The sequence below is a fragment of the Mobula hypostoma genome, chromosome 19, assembly GCF_963921235.1.
Source record: "Mobula hypostoma chromosome 19, sMobHyp1.1, whole genome shotgun sequence".
NCBI lineage: Eukaryota > Metazoa > Chordata > Chondrichthyes > Myliobatiformes > Myliobatidae > Mobula > Mobula hypostoma.
This window is the reverse complement of record NC_086115.1, coordinates 7,507,427-7,533,598: the sequence shown is the minus strand read 5'-3', so window position 1 is coordinate 7,533,598 and position 26,172 is coordinate 7,507,427. Positions and strand designations below refer to the sequence as shown.

Here is a 26,172-nt window from a genome sequence, read left to right as displayed (position 1 = left end):
CACAACCGTCACCACCCACCTCAGCCCTGACCCACAGCCGTCAGCACCCACCTCAGCCTGGTCACAGCCATCAGCACCCACCTCAGCCCTGACCCACAACCGTCAGCACCCACCTCAGCGCTGACCCACAACCGTCAGCACCCACCTCAGCCTGGTCACAGCCATCAGCACCCACCTCAGCGCTGGTCACAGCCATCAGCACCCACCTCAGCGCTGACCCACAACCGTCAGCACCCACCTCAGCCCTGACCCACAACCGTCAGCACCCACCTCAGCCTGGTCACAGCCATCAGCACCCACCTCAGCCCTGACCCACAACCATCAGCACCCACCTCAGCCTGGTCACAGCCATCAGCACCCACCTCAGCCCTGACCCACAACTGTCAGCACCCACCTCAGCGCTGACCCACAACCGTCAGCACTCACCTCAGCCTGGTCACAACCGTCAGCACCCACCTCAGCCTGGTCACAGCCGTCAGCACCCACCTCAGCGCTGACCCACAACCGTCAGCACCCACCTCAGCCCTGACCCACAACCGTCAGCACCCACCTCAGTCTGGTCACAGCCATCAGCACCCACCTCAGCCCTGACCCACAACCGTCAGCACCCACCTCAGCCCTGACCCACAACCGTCAGCACGCACCTCAGCCCTGACCCACAACTGTCAACACCCACCTCAGCCTGGTCACAGCCGTCAGCACCCACCTCAGCCCCGACCCACAACCGTCAGCACCCACCTCAGCCCCGACTCACAACCGTCAGCACGCACCTCAGCCCTGACCCACAACCGTCAGCACCCACCTCAGCCCTGACCCACAACCGTCAGCACCCACCTCAGCCCCGACCCACAACCGTCAGCACCCACCTCAGCCCTGAGCCACAACCGTCAGCACCCACCTCAGCCCTGAGCCACAACCATCAGCACCCACCTCAGCCTGGTCACAACCGTCAGCACCCACCTCAGCCCTGACCCACAACCGTCAGCACCCACCTCAGCCTGGTCACAGCCATCAGCACCCACCTCAGCCCTGACCCACGACCATCAGCACTCGGCTCAGCCCTGACCCACAACCGTCAGCACCCACCTCAGCACTGACCCAGAACCGTCAGCACCCACCTCAGCCCTGAGCCACAACCGTCAGCACCCACCTCAGCCCTGACCCACAACCGTCAGCACCCACCTCAGCCCTGAGCCACAACCATCAGCACCCACCTCAGCCTGGTCACAGCCGTCAGCACCCACCTCAGCCCTGACCCACAACCGTCAGCACCCACCTCAGCCTGGTCACAGCCATCAGCACCCACCTCAGCTCTGAGCCACAACCGTCAGCACCCACCTCAGCCCTGACCCACAGCCGTCAGCACCCACCTCAGCCTGGTCACAACCGTCAGCACCCACCTCAGCCCTGACCCACAGCCGTCAGCACCCACCTCAGCCTGGTCACAGCTGTCAGCACCCACCTCAGCGCTGACCCACAACCGTCAGCACCCACCTCAGCCTGGTCACAACCGTCAGCACCCACCTCAGCGCTGACCCACAACCGTCAGCACTCACCTCAGCCCTGACCCACAACCGTCAGCACCCACCTCAGCCTGGTCACAACCGTCAGCACCCACCTCAGCGCTGACCCACAACCGTCAGCACCCACCTCAGCCCTGACCCACAACCGTCAGCACCCACCTCAGCCTGGTCACAGCCATCAGCACCCACCTCAGCCCTGACCCACAACCGTCAGCACTCGGCTCAGCCCTGAACTGGCCTTGTGGCCGTGGATTCACTGTCGGCGACTCTGCGGTTCATGTTCAAGTTATTTATTTATTTGCACAATTAGTTTTTTTCTGCACATTGGGTGTTTGCCGGTTTTGTTGTTGTTTAATTTTCAATGGGTTCTATTGTTTCTATGTTTTGTGGCTGCCTGCAAGGAGACCAATCTCAAGTGTCCATAATTTGATAATGAATGTACTTATAAGTTTGAATCCCTGGGGGATCTTTTTCTCCGTTGCTATATAAATGTAGAGATTGTAATCAGTGAGAGTACACGAAATAGCGTTTAACCCGGATGGCCATCTGTCAGTCGTGAGCAAACATCTCTGACTCAGACGACTATGGGTTGAGTTCTGCTGAAGAGACTCAGTGCAAGTGGAAGCTGTGGGAGTGCTAGTTGTCGTGGATGTAAACTGAAGCCTCGTCCATTCTCTTTCTCTCTCTCTCTGTCTCGGCTGGATATAATTTGCTGTTATCCCACCGAGCTGCTTCAGGGACGAAGGGGAACTACTCTGGGTGAATGCTTAATCTTCAACGTAACTTGTGTCTCTGGTCGTTGTCACGTTGCAGTTTGTGGTAGGACTGTTCCCTACGTTGTAACCGTGACGATGCGTCCTTGGCTCTTCGCTGCTTCAGTGTGGACGGATGGTGTCGGTGCTACAGAAATGCAGGTCCTGCTGCTCTCGTCCTTTATATCGGCGAGAATCGGAATCACACCGACTGTCACTCACACGTGTCCTGAAATTTGTTGTTTTGCAGCAGCAGTACGGGGAAGCATGTCAAAAATTAGTAAAATTACAACAAGAAATATATTAAAAAAATAATTAATCAGTGGAAAAGAGAGTAGAATTGTGAGGTGGTGTTCAGAAATCTGGTGGTGGAGAGAAAAACATGGGGACCAGAATCAGAATCAAAGTAATATCACTGACGGATGTTGTGAAATGTGATATTTGTGGCAGCAGCACATTGTAATCTGAAAAACAAAACTATAAATTACTAAGAGATAGCTGCTGATAAAATGTTGAGTGTGTGTCTTCAGGCTCCTGTACCTCCCTTCTGATGGTAGCAATGAGGAGAGGGCATGTCCTGGGTGGGAGGGTCCTGAAGGCCTTTTTGAGCTACCCCCTTCCGAAGGTGCCCTTGGTGCTGGGGAGGCTGGTTAAGTTTACTGGTCTCTGCAGCCTTTTCCAGTCCTGTGCATTGGCCCTTCCATACCAGCAGTGATGCACCCAGTCAGGAAGCTCTGGAGAAAAGACTCCTGAAACTCCAAGTGAAGTATATCCAGCGCTGTGCCTTCTTTGTAATTGTATCAATATGTCGGGCCCGGGATGCATCTTCAGCGATACTGATGGGTGACCCACCTGAGGGGAATCAGTGACAAGTGACCAGAGGCAGCGAGAGATGTGTAGGCATTTCTTCTTTCTCTACAAGGGGAGCAGATCTCTGGGATTCTCTGTGGGGGAGCGGATCTCTGGGTTCCTCTGCGAGGGGAGTGGATCTCTGGGGTTCTCTGTGAAGGAGTGGATCTCTGGGATTCTCTGCGAGGGGAGTGGATCTCTGGGATTCTCTGTGAGGGAATGGATCTCTGGGATTCTCTGCGAGGGGAGTGGATCTCTGGAGTTCTCTGTGAGGGAGTGGATCTCTGGGATTCTCTGTGAGGGAGCAGATCTCTGGGATTCTCTGCGAGGGGAGTGGATCTCTGGGATTCTCTGTGAAGGAGTGGATCTCTGGGATTCTCTGTGAGGGGAGTGGATCTCTGGGATTCTCTGTGAGGGAATGGATCTCTGGGATTCTCTGCGAGGGGAGTGGATCTCTGGGATTCTCTGTGAAGGAGTGGATCTCTGGGATTCTCTGTGAGGGGAGTGGATCTCTGGGATTCTCTGTGAGGGAATGGATCTCTGGGATTCTCTGCGAGGGGAGTGGATCTCTGGAGTTCTCTGTGAGGGAGTGGATCTCTGGGATTCTCTGTGAGGGAGCAGATCTCTGGGATTCTCTGCGAGGGGAGTGGATCTCTGGGATTCTCTGTGAGGGAGTGGATCTCTGGGATTCTCTACGAGGGGAGCAGATCTCTGGGATTCTCTGTGAGGGAGTGGATCTCTGGGATTCTCTGCGAGGGAGTGGATCTCTGAGATTCTCTGTGAGAGAGTGGATCTCTGGGATTCCCTGCGAAGGGAGTGGATCTCTGGGATCATCTGTGAGGAGTGGATCTCTGGGATCCTCTGTGAGAGGAGTGGATCTCGGGGATTCTCTGCGAGGGAGTGGATCTCTGGGATTCTCTGTGAGGGAGCGGATCTCTGGGTTCCTCTGCGAGGGGAGTGGATCTCTGGGATTCTCTGCGAGGGGAGTGGATCTCTGGGATTCTCTGTGAGGGAGTGGATCTCTGAGATTGTCTGCGAGGGAGTGGATCTCTGAGATTCTCTCTGAGGGAGTGGATCTCTGAGATTCTCTGTGAGGGAGTGGATCTCTGGGGTTCCCTGCGAGGGGAGTAGATCTCTGGGATTCTGTGTGAGGGAGTAGATCTCTGGGCTTCTCTACGAGGGAATGGATCTCTGAGATTCTCTGTGAGGAAGTGGATCTCTGGGATTCCCTGCCCTCAAGGACAGAGGAGGCTGGTCATTATTTATTTATGGACTGGTGGGATAGGTTTAAGGGGCTGAGTGGCCAGCTCCTGTCCTTATTTATCCTGGTGGTCTTTACGATGACATGGAAATGGGGTTGGACATTGCCACAGTGTTGATGCCTCCAGGTCTGTGTCAATGTAGGTTGCTGTTGTAGTCAGCTCCCTCGATACTCATTGTGGATCCTGAAATGGGTGACCTTCAACATAGAAAAACTCATCATGGCTACCCATTTCCGTACCGACATGTCTGACAGCACTCTCCTCAACGTCCTCAACTGCGCGGTGTGGGTAAGCTCAGGATGGAGGAAGATCACCTCAAATTACATCTAGGTAGCCTTCAACCTGATGGCATGCAACTTCCAGTAATTACTTCACCCACAACCCCTTCTCTTTTTTCCATTCCTCCCTCTGGTCATCCTCTCACCTCATCTCCTCACCTTCCTCAGGTATCCTTCCTTCTTCCCTTCCTTCCATGGTCCTCTCTCTTCTCCAATCAGATGCCTTCTTTTTCAGCCTTTTACCTCTTCAACCTATCATCTCCTAGCTTCTTACATCATTCTCCCCACCCTCCTTCCTGCTCACCTATCACTTGCCAGCTTGTGCTGGCCCCCTCCTTCCCAGAGACTTCTGCCCTCTCCCTCTCCAGCCCTCACCACCTAGGCCCCGAATGTCGACTGCTTATGGATGCTGCCTGACCTGCTGAGTTCCCCCACCATTTTGATTTGTGTTGATAAAGAGTCCGCGTGGCACTTGGTTAGACCATAAGATATGGGAGCAGAAGTAGGCCATTTGGCCCATCGAGTCCACTCCACCATTCAATCATGGGTTGTTCCATGAAGCCTGGGGACATCCTGAGAACGTGGATGGAATGATGTACAAATGCAAGCTCTTGCTGTCCTACAGCAAAGGTATAGTTTAACCAACTGAGCAATAGTCAACTGCACACTCTAACCTCTCCTTAAAGCGTCCAGGAGGCTGCAAAGGAACCGTGCTGACGGACAGCAATGCACATTAAGCAAAGACATCCGTGAGTAAACAGCCAGGCAGATTTACATGCGTATGAACAATGTATGCTGGCCAGGATTTGCTTTTTAATGAGTAGCCATTTGGCACCTTCTCCCCTTTGGGCAAGGAACATAGCGAGCCCCGTCTGATGGTTGGAAGGCACATTGCCAGATGTGCCTCATAAATAAATTACTAACTGCTGTGCTGAAATTAACACACAGTGAAAAGTTAATGAGGTTCTGACATCTGCACTGTTCTAATATTCACACCAAACAATATCTCTGGGGATACTATCCTCACTTCACCCTGGGGAGGCGGTGAGATGCTGGCAAATTTAACATAATTTTTATGAGGAATCGGTACATATCTTTTGGAGGCGATTTGCTGTTTAGTTGATAAGTTAAAGTGGTTTATTACTGAGGTGAAGTGAAAAGCTTGCTTTTGCCTGCCAGCCAAGCAGATGGTTTCATCGCAGGACATTGAGGTGGGAGAAGGGGAAAGCAGAAACAGGGTGCAAAGTGTTACAGTCAGAGAGAGAGTGCAGTGCAGGCACACTATAAGGTGCAAGGCCACAACGAGGTTGGTTCTGAGGGCAAGAGTCCAGCGTCTTGGGCCAGCGGGATGAACGCTGATCTTGTGTCTGCTGGTGTGTGCGTTCCGGCTTTTGTATCTTCTGCCCATGCGGATTGGGGAGACGGGAGAACGTGCGGGGTGCATGGAGTCTTTCGTTATGTTGGCTGCCTTATCGAGGCAGCGAGAAGTGTAGACAGAGTTCTCGGGGGGGAAATTAGTTTCTGTGACGTGCTGAGCTCTTTCCACAACTCTCTGCGGTTTCTTGCCGTCACGTGCAGGCAGAGCAGATGCCATACAAAGACAAGATGCGTCCCGATAGGATGCTTCCTCCTGTGCAGCAATAAAATTTGCCGAAGATCAGAGGGGACGTACCGAATCTCTTCAGCCTCCTGAGCAAGTTGAGATGCTAATCAGCTTTCTTGGCCTTTGCATCTATCGGTCGGACCAGGACAGGCTTGGTGAGACCAGGACAGGCTTGGTGAGACCAGGACAGGCTCGGTGAGACCAGGGCAGGCTCGGTGAGACCAGGACAGGGTTGGTGAGACCAGGACAGGCTCGGTGAGACCAGGACAGGGTCGGTGAGACCAGGACAGGCTCGGTGAGACCAGGACAGGCTCGGTGAGACCGGGCCAGGGTCAATGAGACCAGGACAGGCTCGGTGAGACCAGGACAGGCTCAGACAGACCAGGACAGGCTCCGTGAGACCAGAACATGCTCAGTCAGACCAGGACAGTCTCGGTGAGACCAGGACAGGCTCAGTGAGACCAGGACAGGCTCGGTGGAACCAGGACAGGCTTGGTGAGACCAGGACATGCTCGGTGAGACCAGGACATGCTTGGTGAGACCAGGACAGGCTTAGTAGGACCAGGACAGGCTCAATGAGACCGGGAGAGGCTCGGTGAGACCAGGACAGGCTCAGTGAGACCAGGACAGGCTCAGTGAGACCAGGGCAGGCTCGGTGAGACCAGGACAGGCTTGGTGAGACCAGGACAGGCTCGGTGAGACCGGGCCAGGGTCAATGAGACCAGGACAGGCTCGGTGAGACCAGGACAGGCTCAGACAGACCAGGACAGGCTCCGTGAGACCAGAACATGCTCAGTCAGACCAGGACAGTCTCGGTGAGACCAGGACAGGCTCAGTGAGACCAGGACAGGCTCGGTGGAACCAGGACAGGCTTGGTGAGACCAGGACATGCTCGGTGAGACCAGGACATGCTTGGTGAGACCAGGACAGGCTTAGTAGGACCAGGACAGGCTCAATGAGACCGGGAGAGGCTCGGTGAGACCAGGACAGGCTCAGTGAGACCAGGACAGGCTCAGTGAGACCAGGGCAGGCTCGGTGAGACCAGGACAGGGTCGGTGAGACCAGGACAGTCTCGGTGAGACCAGGACAGGCTTGGTGAGACCAGGGCAGGCTCGGTGAGACCAGGACAGGCTCGGTGGAACCAGGACAGGCTCGGTGAGACCAGGACATGCTCGGTGAGACCAGGACATGCTCGGTGAGACCAGGACAGGCTCGGTGGGACCAGGACAGGCTCGGTGGAACCAGGACAGGCTCGGTGAGACCAGGACATGCTCGGTGAGACCAGGACAGGCTCAGTAGGACCAGGACAGGCTCAATGAGACCGGGAGAGGCTCGGTGAGACCAGGACAGGCTCGGTGAGACCAGGGCAGGCTCGGTGAGACCAGGACAGGGTCGGTGAGACCAGGACAGTCTCGGTGAGACCAGGACAGGCTCAGTCAGACCAGGACAGTCTCGGTGAGACCAGGACAGGCTCAGTGAGACCAGGACAGGCTCGGTGGAACCAGGACGGTCTCGGTGAGACCAGGACAGGGTCGGTGAGACCAGGACAGGCTCGGTGGGACCAGGACAGTCTCGGTGAGACCAGGACAGGGTCGGTGAGACCAGGACAGGCTCGGTGGGACCAGGACAGGCTCGGTGAGACTAGGACAGTCTCGGTGAGACCAGGCCAGGGTCAATGAGACCAGGACAGGCTCGGTGAGACCAGGACAGGCTCGGTGAAAGCAGGACAGGCTCGGCAAGACCAGGGCTGGTTCGGTGAGAGCAGGACAGGCTCAGTCAGACCAGGACAGTCTCGGTGAGACCAGGACAGGCTCAGTCAGACCAGGACAGTCTCGGTGAGACCAGGACAGGCTCAGTCAGACCAGGACAGGCTCGGTGAGACCAGCACAGGCTCGGTGAGACCAGGACAGGGTCAATGAGACCAGAACAGGCTCGGTGAGACCAGAACAGGCTCGGTGAGACCAGGGCAGGCTCGGTGAGACCAGAACAGGCTCGGTGAGACCAGGGCAGGCTCGGTGAGGCCAGGACAGGCTCGGTGAGACCAGGACAAGGTCAATGAGACCAGAACAGGCTCGGTGAGACCAGAACAGGCTCGGTGAGACCAGGGCAGGCTCGGTGAGACCAGAACAGGCTCGGTGAGACCAGAACAGGCTCGGTGAGACCAGGACAGGGTCAATGAGACCAGGGCAGGCTCGGTGAGACCAGGACAGGCTCGGTGAGACCAGGGCTGGCTCGGTGAGACCAGGACAGGCTCGGTCGGATCAGGACAGGCTCGGTCAGACCAGGACAGGCTCAGTCAGACCAGGGCAGGCTCGGTGAGACCAGGACAGGCTCGGTGAGACCAGGACAAGGTCAATGAGACCAGAACAGGCTCGGTGAGACCAGAACAGGCTCGGTGAGACCAGGGCAGGCTCGGTGAGACCAGAACAGGCTCGGTGAGACCAGAACAGGCTCGGTGAGACCAGGACAGGGTCAATGAGACCAGGGCAGGCTCGGTGAGACCAGGACAGGCTCGGTGAGACCAGGGCTGGCTCGGTGAGACCAGGACAGGCTCGGTCGGATCAGGACAGGCTCGGTCAGACCAGGACAGGCTTGGTGAGACCAGGACAGGCTCGGTCAGACCAGGACAGGCTCAGTCAGACCAGGACAGGCTCGGTGGGACCAGGACAGGCTCGGTGGGACCAGGACAGGGTCAGTCAGACCAGGACAGGCTCAGTCAGACCAGGACAGGCTCGGTGAGACCAGGACAGGCTCAGACAGACCAGGACAGGCTCAGTGAGACCAGGACAGGCTCGGTGAGACCAGGACAGGCTCAATGAGACCGGGACAGGCTCGGTGAGACCAGGACAGGCTCAGTGAGACCAGAACAGGCTCGGTGAGACCAGGGCAGGCTCGGTGAGACCAGGGCAGGCTCGGTGACACCAGAACAGGCTCGGTGAGACCAGGGCAGGCTCGGTGAGACCAGGACAGGCTCATTGAGACCAGAACAGGCTCTGTGAGACCAGGGCAGGCTTGGTCAGACCAGAACAGGCTCAGTGAGACCAGAACAGACTCGGTGAGACCAGGACAGGGTCGGTGAGACCAGGACAGGGTCGGTCAGACCAGGACAGGCTCGGTGGGACCAGGACAGGCTCGGTGGGACTAGGACAGGGTTGGTGAGACCAGGACAGGGTCAGTGAGACCAGGACAGGGTCGGTGAGACCAGGACAGGCTCGTTGGTGATGTTCACTCCCTGGGAACCTGAAGGTCTGAACTCTCTCGACCTTGGTTAGGTTGGTGTATGTGCATGTGCACTGTTCCACTATCTGAAGTTAATAGCCAGCTCTTTTGCTGTCACTGAGAGAAAGAAGAAAGTTTACTGTCGTTACACTAGGTCACTGGACGCTCTTTCTCCTTCCTGTACTCTGACTCATTATTATTTGGGTTACAGTATCATCTTCAAATATAGGGCACAGGGCATTAGAGCCCAGTACAGGCCCTTCAACCTATAATGTTGTGCAAACTTTGTAACATACTCTAAGATCAATCTCACCTTCTTTCCGTGCTGTGTAACTCTGTAGCTCTGATATCAGAGAACAATACAGCACAGGTACAGGCCATTCAGCCTTCAGTGTTGTGCTTACCCAATTAAATTAGTAACCAAATGGCCGACTAAACTAATCCCCTCTGCCAACACAATGGCCATATCCCTCCATTTCCTTCACATTCATGTGCCGGTTTATAGAACATGGATTCTGTGTTCCATAGCCCGGCACCCAGGGCTCCGCCGCCTGGGTTCCACGGATCCCTTTGTTAACGGTAGGAGTCCATGGCATAAAAAAGGCTGGGAACCCCTGCACGATGCAGCACGAGATAACAGCAGTACAACCCGTTGATGGAGCAGAACATAGCCACACGGTGGTGAGCTTACGGGGAGAGGACACTGCCTTGTAGGGCAGCCTGTGTTCTCTTCTCTATCTAGTCTCCTCTGCTCTTGAACTGCCTCTGGCACTTGGTGCTGAAGGGAAGCAGCTGCAACATTCTGCTTTAGATCTTGAGGACTATTTCTAAAGCAGAAAATGTGCTGGTGGAATTCAGCAGTTTGAGTAGAATCTGTGGGAGGAATGGAACTGACGATGTTTTGGGTTGAAATCCTGCTTCGACCTGACCACCACTCACCCCACCGAGCTGTTCAACCAGCTGAGCTCCCCAGCGGGATGCTGCATCTGTAGGTCCTCTGATCTCTGGACTCTGACGTGTGCTAAGTGAGTTTTTTTTTCCCGGTCAGTATTTATCACCAAGTACAAGCACGCATATTAAAGCTTCTCTTTATTTCCCATGTCAAAACGTGCAGAGCAATGTGCGGCTTGCGTCAATAACAAAGCAGCTGGGGGCAGCTCACAGGTTGTCGCTGGACTTCACGGCCACAGCTCACTAACATTAACCTGGACGTCTTTTGGAACGTCGGAGAAAACCAGAACACTTGGGGGAAACCCAGGCGCTCACAGGGAGAACTTACAGACAGCGGCGGAAATGAACCTGGGTGGCTGGTTCTGTTGTAGTGTTACACTAACCGCTATGTAACTGTAATAGCATTGCGCTGGGGCGCTGCCGTGCCACATTTTAGTAGGCAACAGTAAACTATAAGGCAAAGTGCTGTGTCAGACAGGTATAAACGTACATTAGGATACTGGATAGGGACTCTCCTGTCCTCCTGTCCTCTCAGGAGGTGGGTGTGTGTGCTGGTTTAACATCTTTGCTGAAAATGTTCCGGCAATGTGTTTGTGCCTCACTCTCGTCTCAATAAAGGAACTGATTGGCCTTTGCCCCCAGTGTTCTAGCAGAGCACTGCGGCCGTCCAACTGAAAAGAAGACTTTAGTCGCTGAGACAGTAAAATGTGCTTTACTGATTAACGGTCACCGTCCGACCAAGGTGACAATAAATATGTTGTTTGCTTGGAAATATCTGAACCCCAGCGACCCTCAGCCTCCAGAACACAGCACCAAAGAAAACACCAAGGTTCACACTGAAAGTTTGTTTTTGCACTAAATCGCAGAGGTGCGGAATGGTTGAAAGAGAAGGGCTTATCCAAACCAGGTGATTTGTAGACCATAAAGTTTTTTTCTCTGACAAATAGTTACTGTTGTAATGTTGAGGGCCTGATATTTTCCCATAAACAGCACTATGTTAACAACCAGGTAATCATTAATTGTGAGCAAAATAGAGCAATAAAAGAAGCGGCCTATTTGTGTGTTGGGTGGAGGTGGAATGGGAGGGAGGAAAGTGGCTTGTTTTGCTGTTGTTCTGTTGTTGCTTGTTGTTTTGCTGGGCATTGTGGGCATGCTCTACTTGCGCCAGAATGTGTGCCAACACTTGCGGGCTGTCCCCAGCGTATCCTTAGGTTATGTTGGTTGTTATCGCAAGCAAGGTTTTTCACTTACGTTCCGAAGTGCATGTGATAGATAAATGGATCTTAAGTCTGAAAAACAAAACTGCTAGAAGAACTCAGCATATCAGACAGCATCTGCGGAGGTAAAGCCATGTCTGGTGTCTCTCTGGTCAAGATCCTGCATCGGGTCTGACTGGGTCTGAAGCATGCACCTTCATGCAGTGAAATGCATCTTTTGCATTAACAACCAGCACAATCTGAGCGTGCGCTGGGGGCCACCCACAAGTCTCGATGAAGCAGGACAGATTATCCCTCTGCCACCACGGATCAAGTTCAAGTTTATAATCATTCGACCTTACACATGTATTCCACCAAATGAAACCATGCTTCTCCTGACCAAAGTGCACACCACGGTACATATAACTCACACACAACACATAGAGTGATATTACCACAATAATAAAATAGGTTGGAGATTGACGTTTGACAGCTGCTGCCTGATGTTCTGATCTCCTCCAGCAGTCTGCTTTCTTGTTGTTGATTCCAGTCCCTCTACTCTTTTCTGTCTCATGAATTGCTAATCAAGAAATCGATATGATTGAGGGGATTTCCCTCAGCACAGTCCTAGGTTGTCCGCCAAGAGCTTTGCACTCAAATTTCTGTGGTGGAAGATTAAAGCAGGAACTGTGGATGAACTTTCTTTTTATCTGTGGTGAGGTTAAACTCACACTGTCAGCACAATCCTTCAGTAAACGTGACCACTGATGTGACACTTAACAGGAATTTGCCCGTTTACCTGCTTCACAATAACACTCTGACAGTGTGGTAGCCTCCTCTCTGCCAGTAGTTATTAGCCTCAGAGTCTAAGGGCTGGGGTGACCCCTGTTGAAGCTAAGTTGCCAGCTTTCTGCATCTTGTTTATTGCAAATACTTTGCTGAGTATTCCTCCTCCAGATGTACTGTGCACTTTTCTCTAAGCCGCCCTTCAGTGTTGAAATTGTGTCTCATCAAGAAAGAATTAATGCATATTTGCACAGTCGATGTTTCAGGCTGAGTCTCTTCATCTGGCCTCACTCCTGACCCCCAGACAAAATGCTGACATAACAGAGATGCATAAACCATTCTGTAAGGGCGTACAGGAGTGAGATATACCAGCTAGCTGACTGGTGTCACAGCAACAACTCTGCACTCATCGTCAGTAAGACCAAAGAGCTGATAGTGGACTTCAGGAAGGATAAGACAAGGGAACACAAACCTATCCTCACAGAGGGATCAGAAGTGGAGAGAGTGAGCAGCTTCAAGTTCCTGGGTGTCAAGATCTCTGAGGATCTAACCTGGTCCCAACGTATCAATGCAGCCATAAAGAAGGCAAGACAGCAGCTATACTTTATTAGGAGTTTGAGGAGGTTTGGTTTGTCAACTAAAACATTCAAACTTCTACAGATGTATCATGGAGAGAATTTCGACAGGCTGCATCACTGTTTGGTATGGGGGGTGAGGGGGCTACTGCACAGGACCTAAAGAAGCTACAGAAAGCTGAAAAATTAGACAGCTCCATTTTGGGTACTAGCCTCCGTAATATCCAAGACATCTTCAAAGAGAGGTGTCTCAGAAAGGCAGAATCTATTATTAAAGACCTCCAGCACCCAGGACATGCCCTTTTCTCACTGCTGCCATCAGGAATGAGGTACAGAAGCTTGAAGGCTCACACTCAGCGACTCAGGAACAGCTTCTTCCCCTCTGCCATCCGATTTCTGAATGGACATTGAACCCATGAATGCTACCTCACTTTTTAAATATGTTATTTTCTGGTTTTGCACCATTTTTAATTTAACAATTTAATATACATATGTACTCTTACTGTAATTTATTTACTTATTTCTTTCTTTCTACATGATCATGTATTGCCTGTACTGCTGCTGCAAAGCGATCACATTTCATGACACATACCAGTGAGATTAAACCCGATTCTGATTTTGGCTGCAGAACTTGCACTGTTTGATTGACATTAGTGCAGGGACAATCACTGGCCAGCACAGCAGGGAAGACCCACCCCATCTCCAAGTAAATGAAAGAGAAAAGAAAAACCTGAAATAAAATCAGAAAGTACTGGAAGCACACAGCAGGTCGGTCAGTATCTGTGGAGAGAGAAACAGAATAAATGTTTCAGGTTTCTGTTCTGGTTACTGGTTTATTATTGTCCTATGTACTGAGGCACAGTGAAAAACATTGCTTTACAGATCATTTCATGACTCAGAGTCAGAATCAGGTTTATTATCACTGACAAATATCATGAAATATGTTGTTTTGTGGCAGCAGTACAGTGAAAGACATACACGCACTCTAAGATGCAAAACAAGTAAAGAGTCTAAAAGATGAATAATGAGATTATGTTCATAGGTTCACAGACTGTTCAGAAATCTGATGGTAGAGGGGAAGAATCTGTTCCTAAAACACTGAGTGTGGGCATTCGGGCTCCTGTACCTCTTTCGTGATGGTAGAAATGAGAAGAGGGCATGTCCTGGATGGTGAGGGTCCTTAATGATGGATGCCGCCTTCTTGAGGCAACTCCTCTTGAAAATGCCCTCGATGGAGGGGAGGGTCGTACCGGTGATGGATCTGACTGAGACTACAGCCCTTTGCAGCCCCTTGTGATCCCGGTCATTGGAGCCTTCAACCGGTCAGAATGGGGGCCCGCTTTGTCAAGCACCTTCACTCCATCTGAACAAAGCAGGATTTTAAATCCAGTCCCCATTCCTGATTTGACATGTACATATGTTCATGGTCTTGTGCTTTTGTAGACCATTCACTTCGAGGTTCGACATTTTGTGCATTCAGAGATGCTCTTTCGCACACCAGTGTTGTAACGCGTAGTTATTTGAGTTACAGTCGCCTTCCTGTCAGCTTGAACCAGTCTGGCCATTCTCCTCGGACCTCGCTCATTAACCAGGCTTACTGGTTGTTCTTCTGATTTTTGCACCATTCTCTGTAAACTCTAGAGATGGTGTTGTGTGTGAAAATCCCAGAAAGTCAGCAGTTTCTGAGATACTCAAACCACCCCATCTGGCACCAGCAATCATCCTGCGGTCAAGGTCACTTAGATCACATTTCTTTCCCATTCTGATGTTTGGTGTGAACAATTGAACCTGTTGACCATGTAGGCATGCTTTCATGTATTGAATTGCTGCCACATGATTGGCTGATTAGATATTTGCATTAACGAGCAGGTATACATCATCGCTGTTATGTGCTGTGTCGTATGACATGAGCAATCATGATCCCTTTTCTACAGAAGTGGTTTGCCATTGCCTGTTTTTGGGCAGTGTCTTTACAAGATGGGTGATCTCAGCCATTTTTTAATACTCTTCAGAGGTTGGCTGCTTGGCGTCAGTGGTCACATAACCAGGACTTGTGATGTGCACTGGCTGCTCGTACGACCATCCATCACCTGCTCCCAGGGCTCCATATGACCCTGATCGGGAGGCTAAGTAGGTGCCACACCTTGCCCGGGGTGACCTGCAGGCTAGCGGAGGGAAGGAGTGCTTTACACCTCCTTTGGTAGAGGCATATCCGCACTCCACCACCCTAGGTCTACAGTTGTACTTAATAAAGTGGTCACTGAGTGGAAATATTCGTTCAAAAAGAGAGCAAAACTAGTGAGGTGGTGTTCTTGGATTCATGAACTGTTCAGAATCTGATGGTGGCAGGGAAAATCACCACCAGAATCAGCTTTATCATTACTAACATATTCGTGAAGTACATAAAATACAGTATAAATTACAATAAGAAACTTAAGTAATGCACGAATAGCTCAGAACTAATGAGGTAGTGTTCCTGGACCATTTAGAAACCTGTTACCAGAGGGGAAGAAGCTGTTCCTAAGACATCGGGTGCGTGTCTTCAGGCTCCTGTACCTCCTCCCCGATGGTCGTCATGAGAAGAGGGCATGTCCTTGTGGTGTGGGACCTTAGTGGTGGACACCGCCGTGCAGAGAGGTCGGCTTTTGCAGATGCCTGCGGTCCTGGGGAGGCTGGTTCCCACGATGGAGCCAGCTGGGTTCACAGTCCCGTGCAGCTTTTTCAATCCTGTGCAATGGTGTCTCCGTACCAGGGATGCAACCAGTTGGAAAGCTCCCCACTGTAAATCTGCCGGGAAGAACCTGCTCCTGAATTGTTGAGTGTGGCCCTTCAGTCTTGCTGATGCTAGTAACGGGAACTGATAACTGCAGCAACACTGCAAACATTTGCAGAGTCAGGCACCAAGCCGAGGTTCTCCCCTCTCAGGAACCACGTCTGCTGTGTTAGGACAGTACTTCGTTGCATTTGCAGTTTGGGGCAAGTTGAGGCGAGTATATCAGGTGCTATAGAAATGCACGCTTTCCAGTTGCTTCACCCGGTTGTGTGGGTGATAGGAACTGGACAGCGAGCACTTTGATACTTCTCAAGCATTCTCGACTCTTTGTGGGCAGTTCATCGCAGAGGATAAGGTGATGAAAAATCTTAACGGTCTGAAAATATATTGAGAGTAGTTTCCTGGCTGCCTGCCCCCGGGGATGATGAAGTGACCTTGAAGATGTAATAAAGCCGTCAGCTATCAGTGGTATTAAGATATCATCCTATTCCCATCAATCATTCCCTGGGCACGCACAGCCAGCGGTCAGCAATTGTATTGATGATTGCGTTGTTCCTCCGAGAGCTCTGTGCCGCAGTACGTTGTCACTCTGTGGTCTTATGTTCATTCAGTGCCTCAGTGTGCAAATCGGATAATCCACAGAGGTTGCAGCTCATTAATGAGTTTGTGACGCCACACTAAAGTTTATTTGGGAGCTGAAGGATCGAAGCTTTATTAGTGGCAACATAAGAGGCTTCACAGAACGGAGAACAGTACGTCTGTGCCAAGCATGATGCCAAATTAAGCTACATCTCCCTGCTTTCCTGCATATTCTAAAGCCGGGGTTCCCAACCTTTTTTATGCCCTGGACCCCTACCGTTAACCGAGGGGCCTGTGGACCCCAGGTTGGAAACCCCTGCTCTAATGTCTCTTCAATGTCAGTATTTTATTTTCTTCCAGCGCCAACCCTGGCAGTCAGCTCCAGGCACCCTATCACACTCTCTGTGCATGTATAACAAATACACTAGGCCTCACTTCTCCTCTAAACTTCCCTCCTTTCATCTGAACTCAGAGAAAGGGTTAGAGTTGGATATTACCAGGCTAGACAGTAAAGTTGGGGAAAAAAGGGATATGGACAATGTGCAGGCAGACAGAATTAGCTAAATTGCCACTGTGCCTTCCCTGTGCTCTGCCTTTTGACAGAAGTTTTATACAGAGGAGCTGATGCTGCCCATTGGATAAATTATAATTTGTGTTTAGTTTACGTTTATTCTTCTGACACTATGTCCCTGTGATATTGCTGCAAGTTATATATTGTGCCTGTGCCTATATATACTTGTAGATATGACAGTAATCGTGACTTATTGATGTAGGCTGGAGAACTGAAATTCAGTGTGAGGCTTGGTCCAGTCTTTGTGTCACAAGAGGGCTTCCGTTGCTATAGCGACCAAGCTGTGCTTCCCTTAGCAATTTGCCCAGTTCATCTGGCGAGAAGGTGATGGGCCAGGCCCAGTTACAAGTTATGTTTGTATAGCACCTTTTTCATCCATGGACAGACACTGCATGATCCAATGAAAAATTACTGACCTTTCTCTGCTTTATTTCTACCGTAAGTAGGCGTCTGCTGGGATGGAGGATAAGGGTCTCAGCCCGAAACGTCGCGTGCTCATTCTGCTCCATAGGTGCTGCCTGACTTGTTGAGTTCCTCCAGCATTCTGTGTGTGTGGTAATAAGAGGATTGTAATGACAGTATGAGGTTATCCATGGCAACTGATCATCTGCAAAATGATCACCCAATCTGATCTGATTTTTTAAACTGAATCCTGGCTCCAAATCGCATAGGTAAGGTAGTTCTGAGTAAGACCTGAGTGAAGACACAGGTTTATTTGAATTAAACCTTATGCCTTTACTTTGAGTTGCCTGATTAATGTTTTGGTTATCTTGCAGCAAGAGGGTGAAAGTAACTTGGGAAATGAAAATATAAAGCAAAAAGACGCCAACTGGAGTTCTGGAGTCTAAAAATAGAGTTTGCCAATGTGTAAAGTGGTATGAGATATAAATTTAGTATCTTTACGGTTTCAGATTAGTGTTTATACTCTAGCGTATTTACACCTGTATATCCCTGGTACACACTTATACCGGTATGTACCCGGTACACATTTACACCAACGTGTACCCAGTACACATTTACACCGGCGTGTACCTGGTACACATTTACGCTGGCGTGTACCCGGTACACATTTACACCGGCTTGTACCCGGTACACATTTACGCTGGTGTGTACCCAGTACACATATACACTGACGTGTACCCGGTACACATTTACACCGGCGTGTACCCGGTACACATTTACACCGGTGTGTACCCGGAACACATTTACACTGGCATGTACCCGGTACACATTTACACTGGCGTGTACCCGGTACACATTTACACTGGTGTGTACCCGGTACACATTTACACTGGCTTGTACCCGGTACACATTTACACTGGCGTGTACCCAGTACACATTTACACCAGTGTGTACCCAGTACGCATTTACACTGGTATGCCCCCAGTACACATTTACACCAGCGTCTCCCCAATACACATTTACACCAGTGTGTACCCTGTACATATTTACACTAGTGTGTACCCGGTACATATTTACACTGGTGTGTACCCAGTACATATTTACACTAGTGTGTACCTGTGCTGTTGTTTTGTTGTTACTGGTATTTCTGCTGTTCCGCTGAAAATTGTGGGCCTGCTACGTTGGCGCCAGGCGTAGGCGTAGGCCTGTTATGTGGGCCTGTTCCGCTGAACATTGTGGGCTGCTACATTGGCGCCAGGCGTAGGCGTAGGCCTGTTATGTGGGCCTGTTCCGCTGAACATTGTGGGCTGCTACATTGGCACCAGAACGTATGGTGACACTTGCGGGCTGCCCCCAGCACAACCTTTGGGTGTGTTGGTTGTTAAGTCAAATGATACATTTCACTGTGCGTTTTTATGTATCCTTGATAAGTAAATCTGAATCTGACCTGTGTTTGGTTATCACAATGTGAGGGAGAGGACATTGTGAACACTGGATATACGGTGTTAGTTCGGAGGGAGTGAGACTTTCTTCACTGGACCATAGTAGAAGGAAGGGTGATACAATACCAGGAGGGGCATTAACAGGGTGCAGGTGCACAATCTTTTTCCCAAGTCTGGGGGTATCAAGAAAAAAAGACAAAGGTTAAAAGGTGAGAGGGGAAAGATTTCAAAATTCAAGATTAGTTATTGTCAACCTTCAGTACAAAAGTGTAAAGGAGAATGTTACTCCTGATTTGATGCAGCATAAAAAAACACATTAAGCATAAAAATTCAATAAATATAAATATAAATGCAAACACATGAAATTCTGCAGATGCTGGAAATCTAAAGCAACTCACACAAAATGCTGGAGGAACTCAGAAGGTTGGACAGCGTCTATGGAGGGGAATAAACAGTCAAAGTTTTGGGTCGAGGCTCTTCAGGACTGAAAGGAAGGGAGAAGATGCCAGAATGAAAAGATGAGGGGAAAGGGAAAGAGGACCAGCTAGAAGCTGATAGGTGAAGCCAGCTGGGTGGGAAAGGTGGCGGACTAGAGGAGGAATCTGGAGGAGAGGAGAGTGGATGTAGGAGAAAGGGAAGGAAGAGGGGACCCAGGGAAGTGATAAGCAGGTGAGAAGAGGTAAGAGACCAGAGAGGGAATAGAAGAAGAGGGGGCGGGGAGATAATTTTTTACTGGAAGGAGGAATCGATATTCATGCCATCAAGTTGGAGGCTACTCAGGTAGAATATAAGGAGTTGCTTAATTTCTTGGCACAAGAGGAGGCCGTGGACCAACATGATGGAACGGGATTGTGAATCGGAATGAAAACGTTTGGACACCGGGAAGTTCTGCTTTTGGCAGACGGAGCGGACGTGTTCAATGAAACCCTCCCCCCACCACACACACAATTTCCGACAGGAGCTCCGGATAAAAGCAATCCTATAAAACACAAGTAACCGTTGAGTGTGGCCGTATGTACATAAGATTTAGCTTTTATACATAGACTGATTGTGCTGTATGTACATGAAGTGACTGAGGAGTATCTGTACATGCCAGGAAGTGATAAAGTGACAAGTGGCAGTGAGTGTGTCAGTGTGGGTGTGAGGTGTGGAGTGTAAGCACAAAGCGACAGTGAGTGTGTCAGTGTGGGTGTGAGGTGTGGAGTGTAAGCACAAAGCGACAGTGAGTGTGTCAGTGTGGGTGTGAGGTGTGGAATGTAAGCACAGAGTGGCAGTGAGTGTGTCAGTGTGGGTGTGAGGTGTGGAATGTAAACACAAAGTGACAGTGAGTGTGTCAGTGTGGGTGTGAGGTGTGGAGTGTAAGCACAAAGTGACAGTGAGTGTCAGTGTGGGTGTGAGGTGTGGAGTGTAAGCACAAAGTGACAGTGTGTGTCAGTGTGGGTGTGAGGTGTGGGTGTAAGCACAAAGTGACAGTGAGTGTGTCAGTGTGGGTGTGAGGTGTGGAGTATAAGCACAAAGTGACAGTGAGTGTGTCAGTGTGGGTGTGAGGTGTGGGTGTAAGCACAAAGTGACAGTGAGTGTGTCAGTGTGGGTGTGAGGTGTGCAGTGTAAGCACAAAGTGGCAGTGTATGGGGGGATGGATAGGATTGATGGGAGTTTGAGGGTCAGTTTGTACCTAGAAGGTGGTCTGTGCATGGAATGAGCTGCCTGAGGAAGTGGTTGATGCAGGTACAAACACAACATTTAAAAGACAGTTGGACTGGGCCATGGACAGAAACAGTTTAGGAGAACATGGAACAGATGTGAGGAAATGGGACAAGGTGGGAATCGTGGTTGGGATGGACCAGATTTGGCTGTTCCCCTGCACTATGCCTCCATAAAGGTTACGGGGTGAGGGACAACAACTCGACCATGTTGGAATGGTGGAGCAGACTCGATGGGCCAAATGGCCTAATTCTGCTCCTATGTTTTATGGAATGCAAGTGGATTGCCACTTCACAAGGAATATTTGTGTTTCTGGGTGGTGGGAAGAAAGAATTAAGAGGCTGGTGTTGCCATGGGAATGTGAGTGAGTTTAAGTGGAGGTGGAGGATCGAGCCAGACAGAATGCTCCCTTCGGAAGCTGAAGGGGGTGCAATGTGGTAATGTCCCTTTAAGTATGACAGTGATGCTGTGATTAAAAAAAAGTTCTTAAATTAAGTAGGGATTTCCAAACATAGAGCTGTGCTAAAGGGTATAAGCAACATGCACCTAATTACTGGATTTTAACCTTGTTTTCCGTTGGAGGCTTGTAATGATTTTGAATTTTTGCAGGGAAGCGTAAACTCAATAAATATCCTCCATGGGAGAAAGTATTTACACAAAATCTCTGCATTTTAATAAGATTTCTTGATTTGCTGATTGCTTGTAGAGTACTGTATTACAGTGTCCGCAGGACTTCTTCCCATGTCTGGACCTGGGGAATTTCCGCAATGCTGCAGTGCGAGCTTCATGCAGAAACAACACTCGCTCTGCCTGCCCTGCCCTGCTTGCGGAGAGTGATAAGTGTGGTGTCATTGTGGGGAGGGGGGAGGCTGACTGGAGTTTGTCTGGTGTGCTCCTGCTTTTTGTCACCTGACGGAGACAGGAGAATGGTAGGTCAGGAGTCTTGGTGTCTCACCTGGCCAGGTTCGAGTCGAGTTGGGCACGTGCTGCATTTGTCTGGCTGAGTACTTTATGAAAGTCAGGATGTTTTTCCTAGTGTTGGCCCAGGTCTCCTCTGTTCTTGATCAATGTAGCAGGTGTGATAAAGCACGCAGGAAATGGGAGAAACAAACTATTCAGCCCTTGCTACCTGCTTTGCCCTTTAATAAGATCATGATCGATCTTGTACATCATTCCACTTACCTGCTTCATCTCCATATCCCATGATCTACTCAATGCCCAAAAGCCTTTTGAATATGCTCAGAATGTAAATCTCTTCAACTTTTGGGTGGAAAATTTCAACCATTTTCTGCACTTTGGATGATGAAATTCCGTCTTATTTCTGCCCTGGGGAGTCCTACCATTTGTTTTGAGATGGTGGCCTTTGTTTTCTAGATATTCCAGCCTGAGGAAACACTGACTCTGCACCCACCCTGTCACGTCACACAACAGGGCTTTGAAAGTAGTTGGACTACTCTTTTCCAGTTTCTCTGCAAGTGATACTGAGTGGGTTTGGATTCGGTCTGGATTGCGTGCAGTCACCTTGTGGGAAATGTAAGGCATCTGAACGCCAGACCCCACAAAGGATTGTGGGAAATGTAGGGCATCCGAACGCCAGACCCCACAAAGGATTGTGGGAATCATAAGGCATCCGAACGCAAGACCCCACAAAGGATTGTGGGAAATGTAAGGCATCCGAATGCAAGACCCCACAAAGGATTGTGGGAAATGTAAGGCATCCGAACGCCAGACCCCACAAAGGATTGTGGGAATCATAAGGCATCCGAACGCAAGACCCCACAAAGGATTGTGGGAAATGTAAGGCATCCAAACGCAAGACCCCACAAAGGATTGTGGGAAATGTAAGGCATCCGAACGCAAGACCCCACAAAGGATTGTGGGAAATGTAAGGCATCCGAATGCAAGACCCCACAAAGGATTGTGGGAAATGTAAGGCATCCGAACGCAAGACCCCACAAAGGATTGTGGGAAATGTAAGGCATCCGAACGCCAGACCCCACAAAGGATTGTGGGAATCATAAGGCATCCGAACGCAAGACCCCACAAAGGATTGTGGGAAATGTAAGGCATCCAAACGCAAGACCCCACAAAGGATTGTGGGAAATGTAAGGCATCCGAACGCAAGACCCCACCAAGGATGGCGAGGACAGCTGAGGGGATCATCGGGGTCTCTCTTCCACCCATCTATGATACTCATCAGGTGTACTGCACACACAGGGTCCTCAGCATTGTCAAGGTTCCTGCCCAACTGTTGCAAATCTCTTTGATGCCCGACCATCAGGCAGGAGGTACCACAGTATCAGGATAAAGACTGTTAGGATGGGGACATAGCTTTTCCCCTGAGACTACTGAACTCCCTGCCACCACCTGGGTCTAATCTCTTCACAAGCACCAATAGCGTTATATCTGTAAACCTCTTGACTTGTTGAGGCTTGGTGCTAGGCAAATAACCTCTTCCTCAATGTCAGCAAGACAAAGGAGATGGTTTTCAACTTCAGGAGAACTCACACCACTCACAGCCCTCTTAACATCAGTGGCACAGCAGTGGAAACTACGAGCAGTTTCAAACTCCTGGGAATGTACAGCCTTTCATGGTCCCAGAACATATCCTACACAGTCAGGAAAGCTCACCAACACTTCTACTTTCTGAGGAGTCTGAAGAGAGCTGGTCCTTAATGCTCACGACCCTCTCCAGATGTGCAGTAGAGAACATCTAGCAAGCTGCATCAGTATGGAAGCTGCACCGTGGCGGACAGGAAGGCTCTACAATGGTAGTCAAAACTTCCCGGTACCTCCCCACCATCAAGGACATTTCTACAGAAAGGGGCTAGAAAAAGGCCAGTAACATCATGAAGGATCCCACCCACCCTGCTCATGGACTGTTTGTCCCACTCCCATCAGGGAGAAGAGCATCCACGTCAGGACCATCAGACTCAAAAACAGTTACTTTCCCCAAGCAGTGAGGCTGATCAACACCTCCATCCACTACAGCCATGCACCACACATGCGCTCCCCCCCACCACCACTACTTTATCATTTCCTGTCGGTCTTCTTCTGTGATTCTCCTTCACACGTTCTACCAGTCTGTTGTCGCCAGTGTAATCTTCTCTGCGGTGGTGTGCTGGAGCAATGGCATCAACATGGGTGATGCCAACAGGCTCAATAAACTGATTAGAAAGGCTGGCTCTGTTATAGGAGTCAAACTGGACACACAGGAGGCTGTGGTAGAACAAAGGACCCTACAGAAAATCCTGGTAATTCTGGACAATGTTTCTCACCCTCTGGATGCCACCTTGGCTGAACAGAGGAGCACTTTTAGTCATAGACTAAGACAACTGTGCTGCTCCAAAGAGCGGTATGTGAGGTCATTCATACCTTCAACCATTAGGCTCCATAATGAATCAACCTGTAGCCAGGGAAGTGATGACTCCTTCTGTTAGTGGTAACTTATTTTTAAAATTTCTTTCTTACTTCTCTTCTAATATTTATATTTGTGCACTTGTAATGCTACTGTGACACCGTAATTTCCTTTGGGATCAATAAAGTATCTGTCACCCCTGTACCAAGCACCACTCTATGTGTATAAGCTGTTTATGTATTTATATTCATTATGTTTTCTTGTTATTATTTTGTTCTTTGGCTTACTCTGTTTTTTCATGCTGCATTGGATCTGGAGTAACAATTATTTTGTTCCCCATTACACATGTACTGGAAATGACATTAAACAATATTGAACCTTGAAAATGCATCTTAGGCTAAATGCCAAATTTTCTGGAATATATTTTATCTGTTGATTTATTTGTGATAATATTACTTTGTATTGTGGGTGAGTTATGTGTACTGTTTGCACACCTTGGTCCAGAGGAACGACATTTCGTTTGGGGTTCAGCGAAGTTTCATTCGTGGTAGAACGATGTTTTGTTTGGCGGTATGGTGATATTTGTTTGGTGGTACGGTGATGTTTCGTTTGGTGGTACGGTGATGTTTCGTTTGGTGGTACGGTGATGTTTTGTTTGCTGGTACAGTGTTGTTTTGTTTGTGGTACTGTCACGATTTTGTAACGTATCAGCAGAAAGAGATGACAAATCGAGTCCAGTTTTAATATCAAAACCACTATATTTATTTACATCTACTCAAAAATATAGAAAATCAAATGAACTACTTTATTAAACAGAAGTTAACAGTGTTATGCATCTGTAGCTCCCTTACAGTCAAACTTAGAACCCATTCTTAACAAATCTTACTCAAGCACAGTCATAAAGTGGCAGTTCAGAGAGTCTCAGTAATTCACGAAATGGGTGAGAGGAGAGACTTGTGGATTCAGTGCAGCAACGAGGAGATCTCGATGAATTCCAAAGATTCCACGGCTAGCGAACGAAGAAACAGTTACCGAACATCCCAGCCGAGGGATACTGTTCCGAAGTCCACGAAGAGCAATTTCACAAAGTGACTGTCACGAAATCCACACCCATGGATCATACGAAGGACAGACATGTCTCCACAATGTACAGTGTGCCGCTGATTAACCCAATCCTTTGGGTTTCGGTAAGCATTAGACTTTACCCTTCTCAATCGTGAGCTGTTCCCGGATAGCTCAAAGTCTGCAATCTTCACTCCCTCTCTCTTTCCTTCGACTCCTTCTCAGCCCTATGCTCACATTTCTTTTATACCATCGGCATGCATCATAAGGTAACGCTCACAGAAACAAAACTGTGGACTCCCAGGAAAATGAAACTGTGGACACGTAACAGTACAATGATGTTTCGTTTGGTGGTATACATACACATGCATATGGTTAATTGACAATAGACAAACTTGAGGGAGTTTGATTACTGGCTGCTTTACCAGTTTGGAGACACTGGAGACAGCAAGATCCTGGAATACAAAACATTTGAGAAACTCAGTGGGTTGGGCAGCGTCTACGGAGGGAAATGCTCATCCATTGTTTCAGGTAGGGAAACTGGACTCAGCTGAAGTTCTCGACCTGAAATGCTGGACACCCATTTTCCACCATAGATGCTGCCTGCCTTGTTGAGTTCCTCCAGCCTTCTGTGTGTTGGTTGACATTATTCTTGGGTGTTTCATCAAGCTACCGCTTTTCACTCCAGTCTGCTTACATTCACTTGAAATATCACCTGACACACCCATCCTCACAACACGCAACCTTTTCAGCCCAGTTGGAATATAAACATTAGTCCATCAAATAAATTAACATTGGTTACCTTCCCTAAGGCGTCATCAGTATCATAAAAAAGTGGTCACCTGCCTCGCTGCCGTCATTGGGAAGGAGGTACTGGGGCCTCAGGGCCCACATCACCAGGTTCGGAACAGTTACCACTCTCAACCATCAGGCTCTTGAACCAAAGGGGATACCTTCACTCAATTTCACTTGATGTTCCCACAAGCTATGGACTGACATTCAGGGCTCTTCGTCTCATGTTCTCGATATTTATTGCTTATTTGTTATTATTATTTATTTCTGTATTTACTCAGTTTGTTATCTTTTGCACACTTCACTGGCTGAACACCCACGTTTTCGTTCATTGAATCTGTAATGGTTATTATTCTATTATGGAATTACTGAGTATGCCCACAAGGCAGAGGATCTCAGCGTTGTATACAGTGACGTCTATGTACTTTGATAATAAACAGACTTTGAACTTTGACCTTTGTATTGTTGCCTGCACAGTTCAAAACAGCCCAAGGT

At 49.5% G+C, this 26,172-nt stretch overlaps 1 protein-coding gene across 3 annotated transcripts in view; it reads left to right on the top strand.

Annotated features, from left to right (window-relative positions):
- Positions 1 to 26,172, top strand: part of sema4gb (sema domain, immunoglobulin domain (Ig), transmembrane domain (TM) and short cytoplasmic domain, (semaphorin) 4Gb) — a 199,791-nt gene that overhangs the window by 69,763 nt on the left and 103,856 nt on the right. The window contains exon 1 of one of the 3 annotated variants that reach the window (XM_063071269.1): positions 9,758 to 11,344. The exons of the other annotated variants lie outside the window; for them this stretch is intronic. The gene's annotated coding sequence lies outside the window, so the exon portion shown is untranslated. Of the gene's footprint in view, positions 1 to 9,757; positions 11,345 to 26,172 lie in introns of those variants that run through there. 3 annotated transcript variants of the gene reach the window in all.